Here is a 24,235-nt window from a genome sequence, read left to right as displayed (position 1 = left end):
TGGGGACCAGTGTGCTGAGAAAAGTTTTTGTGGTTATATCACCTCTGCATACTGTGTTGCTTCTTTGATATTCTCTGCAATAAATTTCACATAAAGGATTCTGACAAATCCCATAGCAAAAGAAACTCCATTAGCATTGTCAATCAGCGTTTCCAAACTCAATTTTGCTATAAGAAATTTTGTGTGTAACATTCGTTGACTTCCTGTGGAACATATTTTGGAAAACACGGTCTTAAAACATTGAACCATAGAATTCACTGGACTTTTTATTCCAAAGATTTCAGTGTAAGTCTAACTATTTTCATGACAAATGGTTCTCATAGGTAAACTGAGTGGCATCTGAACTCACCTTGTTTTCCCTGAAGATTTAGCATAAACTTCTGTCTGAGGGGAGCTGAGTGGGGTGTAAGGAATAGAAGAAACCAGCAAAGTAGACTGGCATGTGATTTTGAGAGAAACCCACCAAAGAGCTAGAAGGTGAGAATATCATAAAACTGGAAGGAACCTTGAGAAATCTTTGTCTCTGTTCCATGGCTTCTTAAACTACCACAGTATTCATTAAACCATCATCCATCATGAATGTATTCGGATTAAGTCAGAGTATTTACAGATCACTAACTACAAGGTGATATAAATAGAGACAAAACCATTGTGCCAAAGAGCTTATAATTTAACCACAGAGAAAAGCTATATATCCACAAAATAATCAGATAATGATATAAGGCAGTATGTAATTAGCTGTTGAGTTGAGTGGCTCAGATTATAAATACTCTGGAGTAGAGAGAAGGAAGTTATCCCCGTGAATGGAGTTAGAGAAGGTTTTCTATTTTTAAGGACTCCTCAAGAGGAGAGTTTAAATTTATCTTAGTAACCATTGTTGCAAGAGGAGAACTGTCTCAAAGTTCTTTATGTTTAACAGAAGGAGTTATTGCCGTATTCATACAAATTTCTCTTGGGCGGTCTTCAGTAGGAACGGAGAAAGGACATTTCCAATATATTAATAAGATTATTGCTCGAGAATCCTTTTATGAAAAGATCCTTGCTTTGTTACCAGAGGGCTTTACAAAACATTCAGATCAACATCATATAGGTGTGCAATTTAGTGACAGCTTTTGAGTGAGATGACTTCAGAGAACAGTTGGAAAAACCAGAAGAGTTATGATAAGGAATAAATAAATATAAGGTAAACTCTAACAAAGTCAATGTGATGCAAGCATCAGAAGGAAAAGAGTTAATAGGGAATGTGTATTTAAATAATAGAAGACAGGGGGAAAAAAGACACACAGGAAGCAGGTCCATGGGATAAGTGGATGGCTGAGATTAACATATGGAAGCCAGACAGCAAGGATGGGTCAGAAGAGAGGAATAGCCACCTGGGGATAAATATAGCAGCAGATAAGAAGAAGTGGAAATACTGGATGGGGGGTTTTACTTCCTATTTTGGAAAGACAGGGGAGAAAGAACACTAGCCACTTTAAGCAGTTTAAAAATTATGCACTTCCTTCTTCCTCAAAAGGTTATGTAATTTGTAAATGCTAAAGCAGACCCTTAAAAACACTGGCATCCCTCTCCATGTTATTTTTAAGCACCTTTTCTTTCATTAAGCACAATTAAGCTATCAAGTCCTCTGTTTTAACTGTGCAGAACACAGTTCCCCCAGCCAGGAGCTGCAGTGTATCAGCAACATCATGAACGATTCTGAACTTGCACAAAATATAATTGGCCAATTTGGAGACATTGTTTTGCACAGTATGATGTGTCTCATACATTTTTCATATAGAGGCAATGCATTTTATGAGACACACAATAAGCATATGGAAATCCATGCATTCTCAGGGGGCTAAGAGGAACGGAATGGGGGATGGGAGAGCAAGAACTGAGCTGAGCTGCGTGACGAGATTTGTGAGCTCTGAAACTTGACAAGCTTGGAAAAGACTATTCTAGGCAGGCTTTCCAAGGCACTGATGCTAATTATATCTGGTGCACTCCATTTTTTTTTTCCTTGCTATAATTTCTTTACTGGTTTTAATTAAGTGCTTTTAATGTTGATTAGGAAGGTGGAGGAACAAGGAAGGTGAGAATTCGCTTACCGGACAAGTTTTATGGTGTCCTCATTCATTTTATGCCCTAGCCAACCTGTGTCTTTACTGATCTTTTATATGATCGCTTACATTTCTGCTAATTGATGGCCTTTTATTCTCTGCTTTAGCTAATTTTACAAATTAAGGTTCTACTTCAATGTTGTCAAATTCGGTCAGTTTCCTCTTTTTCATAGTATTGGGGTAAATGGGTAATAATCTTTTGTTGGTTGACATGTGGTAGTATTAAAAATTACTGATGCTGCTTGAAAGTGTCTTTGTAGAGAATGCTGAGGAACCACTCCGATGTGGTGGAAAAAGCCTCTGGTGGAGGGTGAGCTCATATTTGCACAGACACACTTGGATCTGGGCTGTAGAAGGAGCACACGGCTCCATTCACTCCTGCTTCAGCTGAGTCAGCACGTCCTGACCGCAGCGGTTGGTACAAAGCACATTTGTAATAACTTCAGGGTAGCATTTGAAAACTTAAAGCTGAACATTCACATTCTAGCATTTAATTTGCACAGGTCAGTTGTATTTAAAGAGAAGGAATAAAGTCCTTGTTACTCATTCGCCTAATCACTCAGTACAGAGTGGGTACCTCTCTAATACATAAAGCACCAGAGGTGAACGTAGAGATAGAGGGAATGAGACCACCTGAAGGAGCTGACATTCTGATGGTGAGAGAGAATATGTGTAGAAATAAGAACTATCCAGAGACACCCATTTATTTTTTCCATTAAGCCTGTATTAGCTGACTACTGTGTCAGGATCCATAATAAGGGATAAAAATGCAAAGATGAAGAGAACACAGTGTTTGTTCCTGAAGGATTTGGTAACTGGGACAGGGGCACAGACTTGTGAATAAGCGATTATAGCGATGGAGTAACTGTTATTATATAATTATGTGCAAGTAGTTCTCAGCACCCTGAGAAGTACTGAATTCTGTAGGGAGTCAGGCTTGGCATTCTAGAAGGAAACAGAGACCGTCTTGGTGTAGTTTGAGTCTCTGGTCCAGTTATGTCTCACTTTCTTGTTCTGAACATTTTTTTGAGTGGATTCATTTGAGACAGAGAGAGAGAGAGAGAGAGAGAGAGAGAGACAGCTTGAGCAGGAGCAGAGGCAAGGGGAGAGGGAAAAACAGACTTCCATCTGAGCAGGGGCTTGATCTCAGGACCTGGAGACTAAGACCTGAGTCGAAGGCAGATGTTTAACCATCTGAGCCACCCAGGCTCCGCTCACTTTCTGGTTCTAGATTATGTGAGCTAATAATCCCCTTTGCTTTTATTGCTTAAGCAAGTTTGAGTTCAATTTCTGTCACTTAGAGTCAAAATAATTCTGTAAAATTCAGAGCCAGGTAGAGCCTCACATATACTGTTGCAAAAGTGTTAAGGGAGCTATTAAGGAACCATCATGGTAAGTAGGATACTTGTTTTGTCTTTTAACTAGAAAGATTGCTTCACTTACACTTAAATTCCCATCCTGCCCATTTTACAATTATCTTCATATTTGTACTGGAATTTATTTCTACTATCTTATTTTTCTTATTTACTATATCTTTTGAATTTTTTTCCTGCTCCTTCCTTTATTGATAATGTATTCATTATTCCAGTTTTCATTTTACTTACTTGGAATTTAGACATTCTATTTCTCTTCTTTTCTTTTTTTTTATTTCTTTTTTCTTTCTTTTTTTAATTTCTCTTCTTTTCATAGTGACATCAGGGGCTAAGTAAAAAATTAATCGGTATCTCTATCCTCCTTCTGCCCAGTACAGGTACTTTAATGCTGTAATGTTTTTTTTAAAAGAAAGATTTTATTTATTTATCTGAGAGAGAGAGAGAGAGAGAGAGAGAGAGGCAGAGACACAGGCAGAGGGAGAAGTGGGCTCCATGCAGGGAGCCCGACGTGGGACTCCATCCCGGGACCCCAGGATCATGCCCTGAGCCAAAGGCAGACTCTCAACCACTGAGCCACCCAGGCCCCCCTAATGCTGTAATGTTAATCACCATTCCCTTCCATATCCAAGGGATATTGGCATTGTCCTCCCCTGCCATTGTCCTCCCCTGCCATTATTACTATTGTGTATATACAGCCTGTACTTGTGCAGGTTTGCTAAAAAATTACAATTTTATTGCTTACTAATTTGTCTTCAACCTATTATTTTCTTTTGGCTTATTACTTTCTTCATTTTGAAGTATATATATATATATATATTCTTTGCCAGCTAGTTCAGCTATCTCAGTCTTTGGGAGAATCTTTATTGTGACCTCAGATTTGAAGGATAGTTTGGTTTATGCAGGATTTGATCGTGACAGTTTTTGTCCTCATTCTCCACTCCTCTACATCCTCCTCAGTGCCCAAAAGACTGATCTATATAGACTGAAGCAACTCCTCTGGCTTCAAATTGTATACAACCATGGGGGACTAGCAGTAGAGAGATTGGAAGGAGGTGAAGAAGATGGAGTATTTGTTTCCTCTACTCCCCTCTGATGGGTTACTATAAATTGACTGCTTCCCTTGACAAGACTGAAGCTACCATTAGTGGCCTTCCCTACCAACTTCTACAAGTTTCAGCTGCTGCTCCTGTCTCTTATTTCTTCAGGTTTAGGAGTTGTATCATGTCTAGTTGTATCATTTTTAGGAAGCCTGTGATACTAAGCATCCCTTGATGCCTTTTTTCTAAACCCTACTTTTAACTCATACTTTGTATCTAACCCCTTCATTGAGTTCTCCTCAATTACTGAGTTGAGCGTGCAGTTTTTTGCCTCCTGGTTAAAATAGTTATTTTTCCTTTAGCATTAATGAAACCCCTTTTTCCATTATCTCCTGGCTTTTATTATGATTGGTGGGAGGCATGTTACCAGACTAAATGTTATTCCTTTTTAAGTTATCTGTCTCTTTTCTCTGGTTGCTACTAGGATTTTTACTACATCTTTCATGTTTTGTAGTCTCATTATCATGTATGAGGGAGATTGTTTTTATTTGTGCCCTTTGGTATGCTTCTTAAATTTGGGAATTGATGTCTTTTGTCAGCTCTGAAAGTTTCTTAGTGATATTATCTTTTCAAATATTCCCCCTCTTTCTCCTTATTCTCTCTTCTTGCAATTCCTATTAGATATATGCTGAACCTTCTATTCTATTCGCCATATAGATCTGACTTTACCCTTTCTTTCCCATTTGCCATCTCTTCATTTCTCTGTGCTCCTTTATGCATAATTTTCTCAGGACCATATTCTAATTCACTGATTATTTCTTTAACTATGTTTAATATGCCATTCCCCAGCTCACTGAGTTCTTAGTTTCAATAAATTCTTTCATCTTATGATGTTATAATTGCTCCTTTTCAAGTTGCCATTCTTTTCATTATTGCCCTTCTTTATTTTTTCCCTTTTTCTAACTCTTTTAACAGTTTTAAAGAGGTAGTTTTATAGTCACTTCCAGCTTATTTTATCTTAAATTCTTATACTGTTAATCTCTCCCTTATATTTTCTGATTCTCTTGGCAAACCAGCTTCTCTTGAACTGGATGAATTTGAACTCATCTTTATCATATATTTATTTGTGAGGATATCATGTGCATCCTTTGAGGGGTGGAAGGTTGCTATAGAGTAGTTCTTCCTTTTGCTTCTGTTAGGTGCTCCGAGGGTTTCATTGATCCAGAAACAATCTTCATATTAAAATATTGTCATCTTGCAGATTCTCTCAGGCTTTAGATAATACAAGACTGTATTCACACCTGTGTGTGGTAAAGGGCCAGGACTTCAGTTTCTCATGGGAGACTTTATCTCCATAAAACCTTCAGCAGATATAATCTTTCTTGACACTTTCTCAAAGTTGGTGACAGTCTTCCCCCCCCTACCCCCCAAGTCCCAGTTAAAGATTTTGTTTCCAGATCCTCACCTTGCATGGCCTCAAGGCTATATTTCCTATCACTGCTGGGATATTTGCTGTATGGCCAAACAGATCCAGTATACCCCCAGGGTGTATTATCATTTCAGGTCATGAGCTTCATGGGCTGACTTTAGATCCTGATTTGTTTCTGGTAGATTTTCCTGTTCGTCTTTCGAGTTCAGCTCTGTATTAAAATATTTTGTTATATTTTATTTTTTTCTATATGTTTGCAAAGGGAAGGATGTTGTCTCTTCTGTCCTTTGTTTGACATTCCTCTCATGGAAGAGTAGAAAGATGAAAATGCTAGAGAGGCAGACACAGGAATGTAAAGAGAAAGGAAAATTAGTCAGCAACCATGCACCACAAATCACCACTTGAACAATGAAAACTCATGAGATCAGAAGGTTGTTTCAGACAAAAGACGCTTCAAGGCCAAGGGTAGACCTTAGGGAACAAAAGGGAACTAGTTCCTGTGCCTCCCTTATCCCCAGTTCACAGTGCTGTTTTATCATAAACTCCTTGCTTATTATAAGTAGGAATGCTCAGTTTTCTTCATGTTCCTTGAAACCAGTATCAGTGAGATGACTTAGTGCATCAAGTCACTGTAGAGGTCCAGCCAAAATCAATAGGTGAGGATGCTTAGGGAGAGCATGCCATGTCAGCTTCCATATCATATTTCACTAGTTTTATCTCTATCAGGAGCATGTGATAGGCTATATTAGCATTCCAGCATGAAGTATGAAGAACTCAAACTGCCACAAAACAAGACTGCCTAACATTAGAAATGCTAATTTTATAATTGAGTCATTTTAATCTTATTCACTGATATTAGACTCTAGCTATTGGTAGAGATACGTCTGAGCACTTAGGTTAAATACACACACACACACACACACACACACACACACAACTACTTCCAGGTCATCCCCCACCTCCATGCCTGTCTGCTATGTTGGAGAATCTGAGTAACCCTGCAGTACAGCAGCTGTGCCCCTCCTTTTTCCATTTGGACCCCAAGCAACAGTAAGATCTAGTTCATCAACTATTCATTTGTGGGGACTTTGCCATTCCTCTACTCAGCAAAAGACAATTTCCTCTGTGTTGCAACTCTATATTTGGCGAGAGGATAGGGTTGGCAGGACCAGAGCTGGCTACTAAAAGCAGGCACAGTAAAACCCCACAATGGTTTGCCTCTTTTTCAGTTTGGCACATCATGTTAGGAGCTGGAATAGAGAAACATTTGTAATAAATTGCAGTTGGGAGAAGGGTGATGGGGCTCCTGTAGAAGTCCTATGTTTCTTTTCCCTCTTTTGGTGGAATAGTCATGAGCCTCACTTTTGTTTTTCATATTTTAAATTCAGCCTGTACTGAACTTGCCACAGAAATAGATCTGCACTGACACTCCCACACTCAAGCTGCCGGTGCTGCAGACACAGGTTTTGACATTGCTTGAGCCAACCCAGAAACTAGAAAGTTGAAGTAGAATTAAAGAGGTTGCTCCATGAATAGACACAGTTCCCGGTTGGAAAACCTGGATCATATTTTATTTCCATCTCTGACACTCTTATAAATCTTTAACATCAACACTATGCTTGTCACATAGTGATTGCCCACATTTACAAGGTCTTGCTAAAACAGGAACTGCTTTATGACACAGGCATATTTTTTGCCTAAGTGAAATGGTACAGTGGGAATTGTCCTCACTTGGTCAAGCTCTGCTGTGGATGCCTGGTCCCTGGAAGTCAGACTGACGGAGCCACTGGGTCAGGGAAGTCAGTGTCAGGAGGGCCCTAGAGAGGCAGGCAACAGGAGTTCCTGGCTGGTGAGTAGGACAAAACAGCAGGGGTGGAGGTCTGGAAAGGTAGCCCAAGGTGTCAGAGACACTTGCTGGGGGTGAGGGTGGAGCTCACTGTAGGACTGAGAACCAGAGCAGCCCTTAAGCTCTTGGACATGGGAGACCCTGGAGAATAATATCAGCTAGCATTTATTGAGCAACTGAGCCAGGCACTTGGCTCACAATATTCTGTACACCAATCACAGTTCATATCACAATGCATTTCATCTGCTTATTCACTTCTGTCTCCCACTGGATTGTGAGTACCTTGAGGAAAGGGCCCATGTCACTTAACAGGGAGCCTGGCATCTAGAAAACACTTGGTAAATACTTGCTAATTGATTGAGTAAACTTCCATCTTTCAACAACCCTATAAGATATTATTAATCCCATGTTTCAGTCAACAAAACCAAGTGTCAGAGAGATTCAGAGACTTGCCCAAGGCCACATATACAGGTAATTGCAAAGCCAAATTTTGAATGTAACTTACATTAAATGATATCACTCAGGGGACTAAATCAGAACTTAGGAATGAAGGGACAAGAGAAGTCCCAGATTCTGGAAATGGAATTCAATGTGGGGAATTTTTCAAATGGATCCTGTGGATGGTGAAAGCAGAACCAGCATGAGGGCTGACTTGCTATAAAATCCTTGTACTGGGACGCCTGGGTGGCTCAGCGGTTGAGCACCTGCACCTGGCTCAGGGCATGATCCGCGGCCTCAGGATCGAGTCCCACATCAGGCTCCCTGCCTGGAGCCTGCTTCTCCCTCTGCCTACGTCTCTGCCTTTCTCTCTGTGTGTCTTTCATGAATAAATAAATAAAGTCTTAAAAAAAATCCTTGCACTACTGGCGTTACACTAACCGTGCTCCCTGTGCCCTACCCTCCTGTCCTGCTCATGCCTGCTTATATGATGGGGTTAAGGTTACCAGACAAAATCCAGGACACCCAGTTAAGTTTGAGTTTAAGATAAACAACAAACTATTTTTTAGTATAAATATGTCCCAGATATTGCATGGGCATACTTATATTTTTAAAAGTATTCATTAGTTATCTGAAATCCAATATAACTGGCATCCTGTAGAATCGTGTCCCCCCCCCCGCCCCTTCCTTATCCCCAGGGAATACATTCCAAGATTCCCACTGGATGCCTGAAACCACAGATGGAACTGAATCCTATATGTACTATGTTTCTTTCCTATACATATGTATGTATGATAAAGTTTAACTTATAAACTAGGCATTGTAAAAGATTAACAACAATAGCTAATGATAAAATAGCCAATCATAATATGCAAAGTTATGCGAATGTGGTCTCTCTCAAAATATCTTATCTTTCCATACTTACTCTTCTTGTGATGACGTGAGATGATAAAATGCCTGTGTGATGAAATGATGTGAGATGACTGACTGACATAAGCATTGTGACCTAGCATTAGGCTACTATTGACCTTCTGAGGATATGTCACAAGGGCCATCTATTTCCAAACCACAATTGATTGTGAGGAAAGTGAAATCGTAGATAAGGGGGGTGACTGTTGTATTTTTATTTGCTACCTTTGGCAACCCTAGATGCGGGTTGGTTTCAAGGATATATGTGGGAATCAGGAGGTATGTTAAACCACCTCAGCAGCCCCAAAGCTGGTTACATAGGGTCCCAACACTTCAATGGCTGGGTTGTTCAGTGGAAAGTAAGAAGTGTTAGAACAATAGCCCATTGGGCTTTGATTTAACAACAGCTCAAGTGCCCTCTTGTTTGTTACCTCTTCCAGAAGGGAGCCCAAATGTTTCTGGTGCTGCTTCACTCCCCCTGTGCATCTCATTGTCATACTTCCCAAGGCCGCATATGGCAAGGCCAGTGTGCTACTCACCATTCAGTATGGGAGACCTGCCATAGAATAGGTACCCAGTAGGTACTCATTAAAGAGGTAATGAATGAACAAGTAAGTTTCAGAATGTATCACCTGAAAGTGATTGATCTGTATGGCCATACTGTCAACTTTGGCAGCATATTCTCAGGTTTAATCAGTTGTGGCTAGGGTATCAGGAACAATTAGGGTCTCAATGCAAAAGCATAAACGTTCTTTCTTTTCTTTCTTTCTTTTTTTTTTTTCCCTGAAAGAGACACTTGGGTTGCTTTCTTAGTAGGGATCTATGGGTATAAGCAGACAGTCTAGAATATTTTATTCTATCTGGTTCAGCTGGCCTGTTCGGTATGCCATTCTTAGACTGCTAACAACCAACTAACTGTAGTCACAGTACTGTTAGGGTGATTATAATTTGTCACCTAAGCTGGGATACTTGGATGCATGAAAGGAGATGCTATTCTTAATACCACTAGGACAAATGATATAAACCTGAACATGCTAACAACCCAGTCTTTGTGAATAACAAGCACCCTCTAGAATCTCCTGGATACTATAATCTCCAAATGCCACTCTTTGGTCACAGTGACCGTATTACCCAATCAGTTTCAATGTGCCCCAATACCACTTTCTCTCAAGGTAGTTTATCAGGAGAGATTATGAGATTGTTGTCACAAATCTGACTCATGTAATATTTTGCTGAGAATATCTCTGTCTCCATAACTTGATTGGAATCTTAGAAATGATGATTCATGGGGTTCCTGGGTGGCTCAGTCAGTTAAGCATCCAACTCATGATTTTGGCTCAGGTTATGATCCCAGGGTGGTGACATTAAGCCCTGCCTCAGGCTCTGTGCTCAGTAAGAGTCTGCTCGAGATTTTCTCTCTCCCTTCCCCCCTCACATGCACACACTTGCTCTCTCAATCAATCAATCAATAAAATCTTTTTTTTGGATTTTTTTTATTGGAGTTTGATTTGCCAACATATAACACCCAGTGCTCATCCCATTGAATGCCCCCCCCCCTCCACTCAGTGCCCATCAATCAAGAAAATCTTAAAAAAAAGAAGAAATAATGATGGTCGATGCTATTTACCTAGCATGTGGCACATTTCCTGCTGTTTAGAAAGTGTATTTGTATCAATAGCAGTAGGCTATTACACTGCAATATAAACTACCCTCATACTTTGGTGCTGTGTAAGAAAAACAATTATTTTCTTGTTCACACCATATGTCCACTGTTGGTCAGCCTGTGCTCTGGTCCACATCCTATTTAGTCTGGAACCCGGACTAACGAGCAGTTTTTATCTGGAAGGTGGCAGGTCTCATGGCTGAGGGAAAGGAGATAATGTGGGATCACAGACTGGCCCTTAAAGCTTCTTCTCAGAGGAGAGAGTTACTTCCACCTGCATTTCATTGCCAAAGCAAATCAGACTGCTAAGTCTGCTCCAGTGGGGAAAGTATAGTTCTCTCATAGGGAAGAATAGCCAATGTTTGGAACAACAGGATAAAATCTACTACAGTACCCAGTAAATGTGAATGGAACTAAATTTAGCATTATTATTTAAGTCTATATAGCCCAGACTTTCCTGACAAGGGTGGGGTGAAGTGGGATGAGATGGGGACCTGAAGAGGGAAAGAGCACATTCTTGTGTGCATTGTTTGAGGAGCCCAATGTGTGTTTGCCTTTCTGTTTTCTATTCAGGCTCATTTGCACCTGGGAAGGATGAGAAAAAACTCCAGTTCTAGTCTTAATAAGAATAAGAATTATCCTTCTCCTTTCATAGGGTCATGACTGGGAAGAGAGTCTCGCTATCCTAGAAGGAAAAATGAATAACAGTGCTCTGATTCCAAACCATTCCAGCTCTGGGGCTATATGAATTGCTCCAATTAATGGACACCTACTAAGTACCATGTACCAGGCTCAATAATATAAGGGTTCTTGCCTTCAAGCAGCCTGCACTTTAGTAGAGGAGCAAGACATGTGCAGCTAATTCTACATAAAGGAGAATACGTCAAGCCCTCCCTGCCTGGAGTTCCTATATTGTAGCTCACTTGAGTTTCTCTGATTTCATGTCCTGGCCAGATTCAATTTAACCAGATGAGCCCTCTGCAGATAGAGCCCCCTGGTTTTTATAGTAAATCCTGTCTTCTCCGGGAAGTCTTTCTCAACTCAGGCAGAGAAGACTCGGTTCTTGCAAGACTCAATCTGACCCTTTTTTTCCCTCTTCTATTCTGTATGCTTTGAGCGTAATTATACAGATAGCTGGTTGAATTATAGATCTGATATTTTAGTGTATCATAGCTCTTGTGATACAATTCCCTGAAATACAATTATACAAATACAATTATATTTTTCTTAGTGATCTCACATTAGAATAGGGGAGTGGGGAAAAATCTGGTCACAGTTTAGGGAAGACCATTTCTACCCAGAGGAGCTATCCTCAGACAGGATAGATGTGAGCAGGGAGTCCTTAGGATCTACCCCAGGCAGACCACAGACATTCTTAGCCATGACAGTTCCTTTTCCAAGGCCATACTAGAGACCATAGCACTATCACAGGAAGTCTCGTAGGTCCTAGGTGAGCCCTTTTTGCCACCCATGTTTCGCAAAATAGTTTTGGGAAATTTGAGAATTATCTAAGAGACACATCTCTTAAAATGATTAAGGTTCAGCTATACTTCTAAGTAGACTTCTCAGCAGATTCTACAGTTCTGATCTATTAATTTTCTGACTCCATGTTGACATCTCAGGTTTCTGTTTTACATGAAAAACTGAAATTCAGGGGGATTCAAGCATCTGCCTAAGGTCTCATATCTGAATGACTGAAACATTTTACAACTCTAAAAGGTTGACACTAAATAGGAACTGGAACCTGTTAGGACAGTTGACGGTGAGAATGATGGGGCAAGTTTCCTGAGTTCTATGAAGGCATCTTTTTTTAGATTTTTCAGTTTAGACGTGTCATGTTAAATAAGGTAACTCTGGTGAGCATGTACTGCCTGTTTCACAATAGTGCTGGTTCTTTAAAAGTCAGATTTCTGAGTCATGATGAATTATTCACACAAACACAACTTGAACCTGGCAAATGGAATAACAGGAACAAACACAGTGACATCACATATCTCTTCTATAAAAGGTTGGAGAGACCCAGAAAGGAAATTTCTCCAGGAATTAAGGCAAAGTTGAATGCTGAGCATCACCCAGTTATAATAATAGTTAAAGAAGAATCATGTCTGGTAAACCTAACAAAATTGAGATATTGCCTTTAGTAAGCAACGAAGTGCTGTTGATGTGAAATTTAATTATTTAACGGTTAAAACAAAACTTGATTAAAAACTCTACTTTGCTGGCTCCGTGAAGATCCTTACACTGCTTGGATTCTTTTTGGACCTTCCTACTCCTTCTCTAGGAGTCAAAATACTAGGAGTCGTTTTTCAGGACAAACACTAATTCGTGAATTTCTTGATCTCTGGTTGTAAATAACTTCTCTGTCCTTGGCACTGTAGTGGCAATTGAATAAGCATCCTTTATAGCCCTCATCATCTTCTAGCCAGGACATATAATAATTGTCTTCACATTTTATTTCCTCTGCTGTATAACAAGCCACCTGAAGACAGGGATCATGTCTTTTCTCTTTAATGTTCTCTCAAGGTCTAGCACTGTGCCAAGTACATATTCTACATTCTCCAAATGTTCGTGCAATTAAATGAAACTGAATTACATTAGAATTGATAGGGTCAGGGCTGAGACCAAGCCCGAAAAACATTGTCTATTGACATAAAAGAAACCAAAATGATGTTGAGAATTTTAAATACCAGAGTTAAGATAGGGGAACATGTACTTTTCAAACTTGGAAATATTTTTCTTTTTCGTTCACTGTGTATTTTGTATGATATTGAAAACGAGTTAACTAGATCACGTTTTGTGCTTATAAGAAAGTACATTCCCTTATAAAAATAGTAAAAAGGTAGTAAAATATTACTTTCCTCCTTTTCTATGCTTATATTTTCCTGAATAATACAAAAGGCACATTAATGACATTTGCTTTTTAAGAAATCATTATAAGAAGGTTTTTTAAAATTCAAATTCCATGTGCAGTCCTAATAACATATTTATCCCTCACCCCACTTAACTCCCCTTGTTTAGTGGTGTAATAGGGGGCCAGACCATGTGGAATCACTGGCATATTTTACAAGTGGACAAGGCTGGGGCCAGCTCAACCTGGGGTGAAGAAAAGATAAAAGGGACAGAGGCCAGCCCATGATACACTGTCAGCTGCTGGGCCCTGGTTATATGTCTGGGGATGTAGTGCATCCCTCTCCACAGCAGATTCCTTCAACAGATGCATTACTCTGAGTCTAGGGTAACATTTTACATAGAGTATGTATACTTTGCTTGTTTAAATAAAGAGAGATTGTAGAGACAACAATTTGAAACCTGTTGATACTCTAGGTGGTTATATGTGTGTTATAAAGAGGGATAAAAAAATAATATTTGTTGAGTACCTTCCATGTAGTAGGTAATGTGCCTTTAAATAATAATGAGAGTTATTTTTAATACACGCTTACTCTTTCCACACACTGAACCATTTAATCCTTTTTAGCAAATCTTATAATGCATTCTGTCCATTTTATAAATGAGTAAAGTAGCTCAGTGATTTTAAGTAACCTGTTCAAAGTCACCCTGACAGATTATGCCAATGGTAGGATTTGACCTGATAGAGCCACCGGTGGTTTGATTGCTAGCTTAGACCTACCTCAGTCTAGGGCAAGGAACAAAAGGGGGGTTTTCTTAAAATAAAATTTTTATTTTATAACACTTTAGACAGAAAATTATGCAATTAGTACAGAGTTCCCTTATATTCAGCACTCAGTTTCCCTTATTGCTAATATACTGTTAGTATAATTTGTTACAGTTAATACATTAATGTTGACATTATTATTAATTAAACTCCATAGTTTATTCATATTTCCTTCGTTTTCACCTAATATCCTTTTTCCGTTTGAGGATCCTATCCAGGATACCACATTACATGTACCCATCATGTCTCTTTGGACTCATCTTAGTCGTGATGGTTTCACGAACTTTCCTTGTTTTTCACAACCATGGCAGTTTTGAGGAGTACTGGTCTGATAGTTTGCAGAATATTCCTCACCTGAGGTTTGTCTGGTGTTTTTCTTTTACTTTGGGGTTATATGTTTTGGGAAGAAGACCACAAACATAAAGTTCCGTGGTCATCACATCACGCCAAAGTTATATGCTGTCAACGTGACTTATTGTTGATGGTGAATGTGATCGCCTGGCTGAGGTAATTTTGTCAAGTTTCTTCGCTTTAAAGGTATTCAAAAAGTTTTTTTGTTGTTGAAATAATGCAGAGATATCTCACAGAAATGAGTTATAGGTTGTTGCAAACGAACTGAAAATCACCAGGAAGCCACTGTCTTTAATTTTCTCTCTCTGGGACTGTATGGTCTCTCATTTCCTTTACTTTGGGTGTTTTCTTCATTATCTCTCCTTATTTTTTACTAACCGGTGATAGATTTCTGGCTCTAGGTAACTCTGTTTCCTGATTTTCCTCTTCTCTTCTCTTTATGTTTTTTGTCTTGGTTCCCAGAAACCTACTTCCACATCCCTCTCACCTTTTCCTAGTTTTAGGCTCACTTACCATGAGTCTCACTTTCTTCTAGTTTCTTTTCACCACTACAGGTGCTTCTTAATCCTAACTAGTGGCAGTCACTGTTCCAAGCATTTGTCTATGAACTATTTTGGTCCTTGAAACAACCCTGTGAAGTAGGTAAAGTATCTCTATTTTTTAGATGATGAAATTGGGATCCAGAGAAGGTAAAGAAACTTTCCCAAGTCCCCACAAGTGTTAGACCTGTCCTTGATGTCTATGCTCAAAAGTCTAAAGGCACAGGTCATCATGTTAGTTGCCATTCTGTATTGTTCCACATAAACTCCCAATAATTCTCCAAGGTTAAATAACTTGCCTGAGATTAGCCCTCTAGTAAGTGGTGGAGCTGGGCTTAGACCCCGATTGTTTGTTTGTTTGTTTGTTTTAAAGATTTTATTTATTTATTCATGAGAGACAGAGAGAGAGAGAGAGAGAGAGAGAGAGAGGCGGAGACACAGGCAGAGGGAGAAGCAGGCTCCATGCAGGGAGCCTGATGTGGGACTCGATCCTGGGTCTCCAGGATCACGCCCTGGGTTGAAGGTGGTGCTAAACCACTGAGCCACCCGGGCTGCCCAACCCTGGTTTTTCACAGCCTGAAGTCCACTGTGCCAGTTTGCCTTCCAAAATATTGCAATATATAAATTAATCTCCTGGATGTCATTGTTTGTTGACCTTATCTGGGGAGATGAAAATAAAAATGTGAAAGCTATCATACCTAACTTCCTCTCTGAATAAATCAGTTCAGATCATGGCTTTGGCACTCCTTGGCATTCACCTTGAGCAAGTACTTAATACAGAGAAGGGACCTCAGATCTGGTCCTTGTGATTCAAACTTGTACTGGGAAGTTTGCAAGACCAGTGGATGGGAAGAACAGAAATAACAATTTACAGTAAAAAACACTGAACCTTCCATAGGTGGTGGTGTTTTGTAAATCTTAATGCGTATGTATGTTTTGGTCTAAGGGATCAGTGTAAGTGGCTGGGGACCATGCAAATTAAGGCTGTTACCTGATACTCCTGATATTCTGGAATATTGGGTGATTGCCATGGCCTTGGTTTTAGAGGAACAGCCCTGCTGTATTTTATGGTAAGTGGGATATAGTAAAGACAAAATAGAAGCGAAGATGAAAGATGATGGCCACTTGGACTAGGTGGTACCAAAGGAGACAGTGACCAAAAAAATTTAATGGTTTCAAGATACCAAATGTGGAGGTGAAGAAGTGGAAGTTGTTAAGGGTGGTGGATGGGTGGTAGTATCATTTATGGAGACAGAGACACTGGCAAAAGACCATATTCGGTTGGGGCCGAGTAGAGCAGTCATGGCTATAGATTCTTTAGACATCCAAATGGAGGTATCAAGGGTAAAGTATTGGATATATGGTTTGAACTCAGAGAGAGGTCTGGGCTAAAGATATGCATTTGGGTGTCATCTGTATACAGGTAACTAACACTATGGGTGTTATCCAAAGCTCCTGGAGGGATCGAAGAGTGAAAAGATAAGAGGTTCTCATGGCTAAGTAATTTTTAATTTGTAGAAGAGAAACATAAGTAAAAGGCTAATAAACTGAAAACAAGCTGGGAAAAATCCAGGCAAATAAGTATGAGAACTAGAAATAATCCAGTGCTAGGAAAGAGACTATTTCAATAAGAGGTAAATTATAGATTAACAGACCATGAAGTCATTAGTTAATTCATCAATTAACCAAACAATTAGTGAAAAATTCTCTGTTAAACAATAGTTAAAAACTGGGACTAGAAAAACCATTAGGATCCCAATAAGCTCAGTTCTTTGAACAGATCATAAACATAGATCCTGAGTTGAGTCAGGGGCTGGCTGTAGTTATCTATGTTAGCCATTCTCCTGATTTCTCCAACTGTTTTATTTTTGTCATTTCTCTGCTTCTCAGCACGTCCATCAAGCACTAGGCCCTAGCAATAGGGAAAAGAAGTTAAAGTAAAAGTGTTCATTTTTCTGGATGCTTCCTAGTGCTGATAAATACTTGATGGTCTAGGAATAAAATCTTGGGGACTTCAGGGGCTTTTAGAATTCCTGTTTTTACATTTCTGTCACCAAATGTCCGAAGGTCGGTGTTTTTTAAACACAACTGCAAAGTATCTAACTCCATATATTTTTCTGATCAGAGTCATAAAGCATTTCAAAGTAATTCAAGCAAATATAATGCATCAAGAAAAAGTAAAGGAGCTAATATTAATGAAGCTGTATACACTTGCCAACTATTTAACATTTCAGTATTTTTTTTATGTTCAAAACCACCTAAATATTTAGAAGGCAATAAGAATGTAAATTTAAATAGAGGATGGTATAAAACAGAGCCCTATTAACAAAAAGTAGCTATTTTCCCTCTTTAAATGATTGTTATTCAGAAGAGGAAAAGCCTTGATATATCATGAGTCCAATATTGTTGCACTGAGATGGGATAATATAAAAACTCTGATTAACTTGAAAATGCTTTTAATTAGAGAGAAAACAGGATTCATTTTTTAGAGCTCTTTATCATGGAGAAACTGCTCATATTCTTAATGTATCCTGACTAACATTGACTAGACATTATTTAGGATTATGCCACTCAGACTATTATATTTTTGGGATCAAGTGACAGTATGCAATACAGTGACTATCTCCTGCCAACCACATAATTTAAATTATTGAACACTACATCAGAAACTAAGTATGTACTGTACATTGGCTAATTGACTTTAAATTTTTTAAAAAAGGAAAAAAATCAAATACACTGCCTTTCTGTCCTACAGCAGAAACAGGCATTAGGTGCTATGGAAGCAGCAAAAACCTCCTTACCGGGATTCAAGATTTATTCATATGCTGTGTGCCCCAAAATATCTCCATGCTCCTCTTCTACCCTCCACTAGCTATCATACTAAACATTTTCCATTACTCACGTCTTCAAATAAGAGCACTAATATGTAAGTACTATCTTGGAGTGATAATATATAACTTTTTTTTTTTTTTTTTTAAGATAAGGCACCTGGTTACCTCTTGAGAATAAGACATTTGGACCAATGAAGCCCTCAGCACCATGTTAACCATCCTGGATATTATAAAAGTAGTATATTTGCTTCATCTTCCCAGGCAACTTGTATTCTTATTTTAAGCTGAACCAAATAGAAAAAGAGCTAGGTGTTCATCTTCATGTTGTGAAAATACAAGAAGAAAGGAAAACCTGGTAAAATACATTCTAAACAAAAGGAAAACTGACCAAAAGATATTCTAAATTTGAGCTAGATATTTTAGTGGCCTTTTAAGGAAAAAAAAAAAAAGCGAGCTAGCCATGAACAGGAACTTTATTTTTTTTTTAAAGATTTTATTTATTTATTCATGAGAGACACACAGAGAGAGAGAGAGAGAGAGAGAGAGAGAGGCAGAGACACAGGCAGAGGGAGAAGCAGGCTCCATGCAGGGAGCCTGATGTGGGACTTGATCCTGGGACTCGAGGATCACGCCCTGGGCCGAAGGCAGGTGCTAAACCACTGAGCCGCTCAGGGGTCCCCTGAATGGGAACTTTATTATTTTTTTTTTTTTAACTGAGAACTTTAAAATTCCATCCTAATGGTGCATGAATTTGCCATTCCTTGTGTTTACCAATATATTATTAATCTTTGTTCTCTGGACCACTCCTTTATTTTTCATATTTCACTTATTTACATCCATGATTTGTCTACCTCAAAAATTCATTCCCAGGCAGGATATACTGTGGAATTTTGTTTTTCTTGCTGCTTGTCATATCTCTCAGCAAACTGTGCCACCAACAGTCTCATCCAACCTGGACCAGAACTGAAGTGCTAAAAATCTGTATGTGGAGTTACACTAACACATGGGCCTGCGTGTGCATGAACAGAAAGGGGGTTGCTTGTCAAAGAATACTGTTCTCAGGACTGGGGGTTTACTTTGTCAGCCTCATCCATCTATGGACCTGGTAAATAAGAAACTTTTAAATTAAATTTTAGTTTTTTACTTTTCACCCTCCACTCTTAGCCCTGAGCTTTGTCATCTGATGCTCCTAGCCAGCTGCTCATTATTCTCAGGTCCCACTTCCCTCTTGTAGGACTTAAAGTATCTGCAGGACGGACTCCTACATGTTCTGCACAGTGTCATTCTGGATGGCTGTGGTCACTAACCAAAAGTTAGGCAGGCAGTGAGTCAGAACATATCAAGAACCCTTGGAGAAAAACAGTTAAAGAAAAATTGCTTGGTGGAAGATAGAAGTCCAATATGTTTTGATTTGATTTGGCTAAGATAGCATGGTATTAAATTATCCAGTCATCCATATTTATAGCCAAAAAGTCATTTTTGTGGTAGCTAAATCTAAAAGAAATCTGTAATAAATAGACATCCATAAATAAAATCAGCTGCCTTAAAATTTTTATTGGCTACAATGAGAGGATAACATAAATAGTGTTTTGTTTCTATCATAACACAGTTATTAAGGCAGAAGAGTCAAACATTATTGTAGTTCCTCCTAATTATATAATTGCTATTATATAAACCAATTTCCTTTCTGGTGGTTAAAGAAGAGACTGTCTTTTCTTAACAGCAGTTCAGCAATGTCACTTGTGTGTTAATAAAACACTATTTGTGTCATTCAGGATTCATCCATCATTTTATACGGACAAAATTTTAATCAGCATCATCATCGTTACCTCTCTAAGGAAGATAGAAATTTTATTCCTAAAGAAAAACACAGACTTGCCTTATTCCTAGGGTGAATTTTTATTAAGAACTTATTCTCATGCAAAATAATGGATGAATGAATGTTCTTTCCATTAGAAAAGACACTGGCATATCTAGTATGTTCTTTTTTTAGGGATTATGCATTTCTAGCTTCATTCTTTGACTTGCATTAGAAGTCTCTGCCTTCTTTAGAAAGTCTATTGCCTTGGATTTAAGTAAATTTAAGTTGTTCTTAATGCCATTTATACTTAGATAAGCAGAACAGGTAATATTTTTAAAAATAATACCATTCCTATGATCTTTGTTCACAATTCTTTGTAGTAAAGACTACAAATTTCCTTCTCTTTACTTCTTGAACATGGCTGGAAAGTCCACTTGCTTTAATGGAGTCAAGAACTCTGGCTCTGTGATGCTGGAAAAGACATTCAATATATTTGGGGCTCAATTCCTCCACTGCAAAGTGGAAAGTTGAATGGGATGTTCTTTGAGTTCCCCTTAAATTATACAGAAATTGTAAAAAGCTGGTTAAGCTGAGTTTTTATGCTTTTTTATGAGGATTCTTTGAAACAGATGATGGAGGGGAAAGTAGCAGAACAGTGGAGGAAGAAAAAGCGGAGTGGAGAATGTGTGGGAAGACCGGAAGGTGGCTCATCATGGCTAGCAGCCTGGCTCCTGTTCCTCCCTCTGTTTCCGATAACTTTCTCCATGTACACTCTGAATGATCTCACACCAAGAAGAAAGTCTGGGTGTGGGTTGAAAAAAAAGAGGGGTGAATTTTATTGGTTAAGAGTGCCAAGCTTAGTCTGAAATTCATTAGTTATTTAAATGATAGTTAAGATGATGGGACATTAGGTCAGAGTGGCGATAGATGAGACAGACAAAAATACCTGCTAATCCAAAGATCCCCTGTAAGGTCATTTGAGGCAAAAGTTTACCAGAATTAAAAAAAAAAAAAGGTTTAGTTATATCATTTATATGGTAAACATATGTCACGCCCCTAAAACATATGCTTCTCCCTAAAATGCTCCTCAGAGAATGTTTTTCTCTCCTAAATTTGTATCTTAGCCATTCTTTCATTCTTTCTGTGTGTTTGTGTGTGTGTGTATGTACACGTGTGTACATGTTTCTTTTTATAATGTCACCCAGGGACCTTTGAAGGTCTCAAATAAGTCTACCTGCTGGCTTATGCACATCTCCTCTTTGGCTCTATGTTCCTCTAGCTCTGTGTTTGCCATAGTGTATTGTGGTGGTTTGTCTTCACTTCATTGTCTCTCAACAAGAAAAGTCCCTTGAGGACACAAATTATATCTTATTATGTTTTCCTCAAACCAAAACTGTTTTTGACTCAGAATGGATCAGGAATGGTGCGAGGGTGAGTGATGGGAAGATACAGATCCAAACTTATGCTTATAGTTCAGTGGGGAATCATGAGTAAAAAGTGTCTATGATATCAACATACTGCCATAAATACTCTGTTATATGACCCAGGGGACATAAAACATTTGATTATAAAGGCAGAAGATTGAGAGAGAATGGTCGCAGGGCAGTTCACCTTATATTCACTGAACGTTGGACTTTCCTATCACCCCGAGATACAGAATCACCAGGATGAGAAATGCTGAAGTAGAGGATCAGTTTCCTTACTTCCAGTGAGATGAGGATGCCCCACAGCTCTACAAAGGTGCAACAAGAAGTGAGGATTTAAAAAATCAAACACCAGGAAATTACCATCATCTTGCCCCTTACTCCAATTATGTGCTTGAGACACTACATACTGGGAGAGGATGAAGCTGGGTCCCCTGCCAGCCTCTGTCCATGCAGTTTGTTCTTTAGATCTTGACATGCTTCCTTCCACTTTTCCCACACATCTGTGACAGATTAAAGATGGCTGCAAAGCTTTCTAACTCCTCTCATTGAGGAATAGGTCTGTATCCCTTCATTCTGAATCTGCTTAAGCTCTGGGACTGCTTCATCAATAGAATATGATGAGCCTAGGCCTTGGAGACTGGCAACTTCTTCTTACTATCTCTTGGAATGCTAGTTCTGGAGGAAGCTAGCTGCCATGTAATAGGTCTGCTACCCTGAGATTGCCATACTTGTGAGAATTCCAAGCCCCATGGAGAGGTCCTACAGGATGAGATGCCATGTGAAGAAAGGGTGAGGCCAAGGGGCACTGACATACCAGACAGACAAGTAAAGGGGCCTCTTGGGGGTGGATGCTTTTGCCCCAGCTGCCTCAAGGCCACCACATGGGTCAGAGGTGGGCCACCCACCCTTGTCCTTCCTGAGTTCCCGACCAACAAAATCATGAGCAAAATAAGACAGATATTTAAGGCAATAGGTTTTAGTGTAGTTTGTTATAAAAAAAAATAAATTCATGAAGCAATATCCTTCAAGACCTGGTTTACATGGTATTTCCCCCTGGGCAGTAACTGTTCTATTTTAGGGGCAGAGTTAGTCTTTCTCTCCTCTTTTCCCATGATTCTCTGTCCAAAACTATAGTAGTTACTTCTTATTGAGTATCTCCTATGTGTTAAGCATAGCATGTGAGGTCTTACATACATCTCACTAATCTCTCAAAACAGATCTATGAAAAAAATATTCTCCTTATGTTGAGCAGGAATTTGGCACTTAGAATTATCAAAGATTATCGAAGATCACACAGTGGTATGTTGTACAGCCAGAATCTGATCCCAGTTCTTCCAGACTCTATTCACTCCAGCCATTGTTGTTCTAGATTATGATTATTCCCTTGCGTGCCCTTTGCCCTACACCATACACGCGAGGGAAAGTTGCCCTTCATCAGGCTGCTTCCCAGCATTGAGCTCTGTATCTCGTGCTCAGTCCCATTCTTTGAATGAGTGCACAGGCTGCAGAACAATTGCTAGAAATCAAATACAGGGCCCTATCTGTGTAACAACAGAGTTGCTTTCCAGTGATAAGGTAACAAGCCTTAGCAGTCCTTTGAAATCAGGATTCTACGATCCCTACCTACTCCATCAGAGGATGTCACCCACGGTAATAGTCTGGTGTTGAGCCACAGGCCTGCCCTATCTTTGCCTGAATCTTTTTTTTTTTTTTTTTGGAAAGATTTATTTATTTATTCATGAGAGACACAGAGAGGCAGAGACACAGGCGGAGGGAGAAGCAGGCTCCCTGCAGGGGGCCTGATGCTGGATCCCAGGATCATGCCCTGAGCCAAAGGCAGGGCTCACCTACTGAACACTCAGGCATCCCTCTTTGCCTGAATCTTGAAGAGAAGTATCTCAGTGGGTTCTCAGGGAGCTAATATTGTTAGCTGCTGTTGCTGTGAGAAACACCTCTCTAACAGATGAGCTTACCGTAAACAATAGTGAGCCCATTCACCTCTGCAGCAAGGGTATCCTGTCTTTTGCTGCTAAAGCTATGGGATTTGAGAATGCAAGTCTGGTGCTTACTCAAAACGAGGGAGGCAGATAAGTGGTGTTAGATAATGCAGCACAGGCTCAATAGAGATAAGATGTTCCAGAGGTTGGACGTTCCAATTTGCTGGTACTCTCAGTCTTATTTATTACAAGAATTTTCCCTGGGTCCCCTCAGTCTTGCTATTGCTGACATTGTACTCCTTTTGACACTTTATTGGGTGGGCTCCATAAGCATTTGCCTCACAGGATTCAGCAAAGAATAAGAGAAAGGAGTGCAGCCTGACTCCTTTCGTGAAAGCAGGGCTGATGTAAGGGATTTCCAAGTAGAGCAAGGCAAATAAAATGCCAGCTTAGAGCTTAAATCCTGCCAGATGATCTAACTTAAAAAATGTGCCCTTTTCACAAGCATGTTTGCATGCAGGAATGGTTACAATAAGGAGTGAGAAAGTGTCTGCGAGAGATATTACTTTGAGATGTCACTTGCTGTGTGGTGTGGATATCCCTCAGTGTACAGTGGGAGACACGTGAATCATTTCAAGGAAGATAGAGATTTTGTTAATTTTGTCCTATATTGAAAGGGAGAAATGAATTCCCATTATAGTACCTTTACATTTTGTTAATGGCTATGATAAAAGGGAAATATTTTCTGATGGGTTGATTTTCAACTTGCTTTCTGTTCCATTCTCTGGGGACACTGAGGTTTAATAAAAAAAAAAAAAAAAAGAGGGATCCCTGGGTGGCGCAGCGGTTTGGCGCCTGCCTTTGGCCCAGGGCGCGATC

At 39.4% G+C, this 24,235-nt stretch overlaps 1 long non-coding RNA gene across 4 annotated transcripts in view; it reads left to right on the top strand.

Annotated features, from left to right (window-relative positions):
• Positions 1 to 7,659: 7,659 nt before the first annotated feature.
• Positions 7,660 to 24,235, top strand: part of LOC112678195 (uncharacterized) — a 325,792-nt gene continuing 309,216 nt past the window's right edge. For all 4 annotated transcript variants that reach the window (XR_007406469.1, XR_007406467.1, XR_007406468.1 and 1 more), the window contains exon 1: positions 7,660 to 7,790. This is a non-coding gene — a long non-coding RNA (uncharacterized LOC112678195). The remainder of the gene's footprint in view (positions 7,791 to 24,235) is intronic.

The sequence above is a fragment of the Canis lupus genome, chromosome 27 (genome assembly GCF_003254725.2).
Source record: "Canis lupus dingo isolate Sandy chromosome 27, ASM325472v2, whole genome shotgun sequence".
NCBI classification, from domain to species: domain Eukaryota; kingdom Metazoa; phylum Chordata; class Mammalia; order Carnivora; family Canidae; genus Canis; species Canis lupus.
The sequence above is the reverse complement of the archived record's forward strand: the minus strand, read 5'-3'. Positions and strand labels throughout refer to the sequence as shown.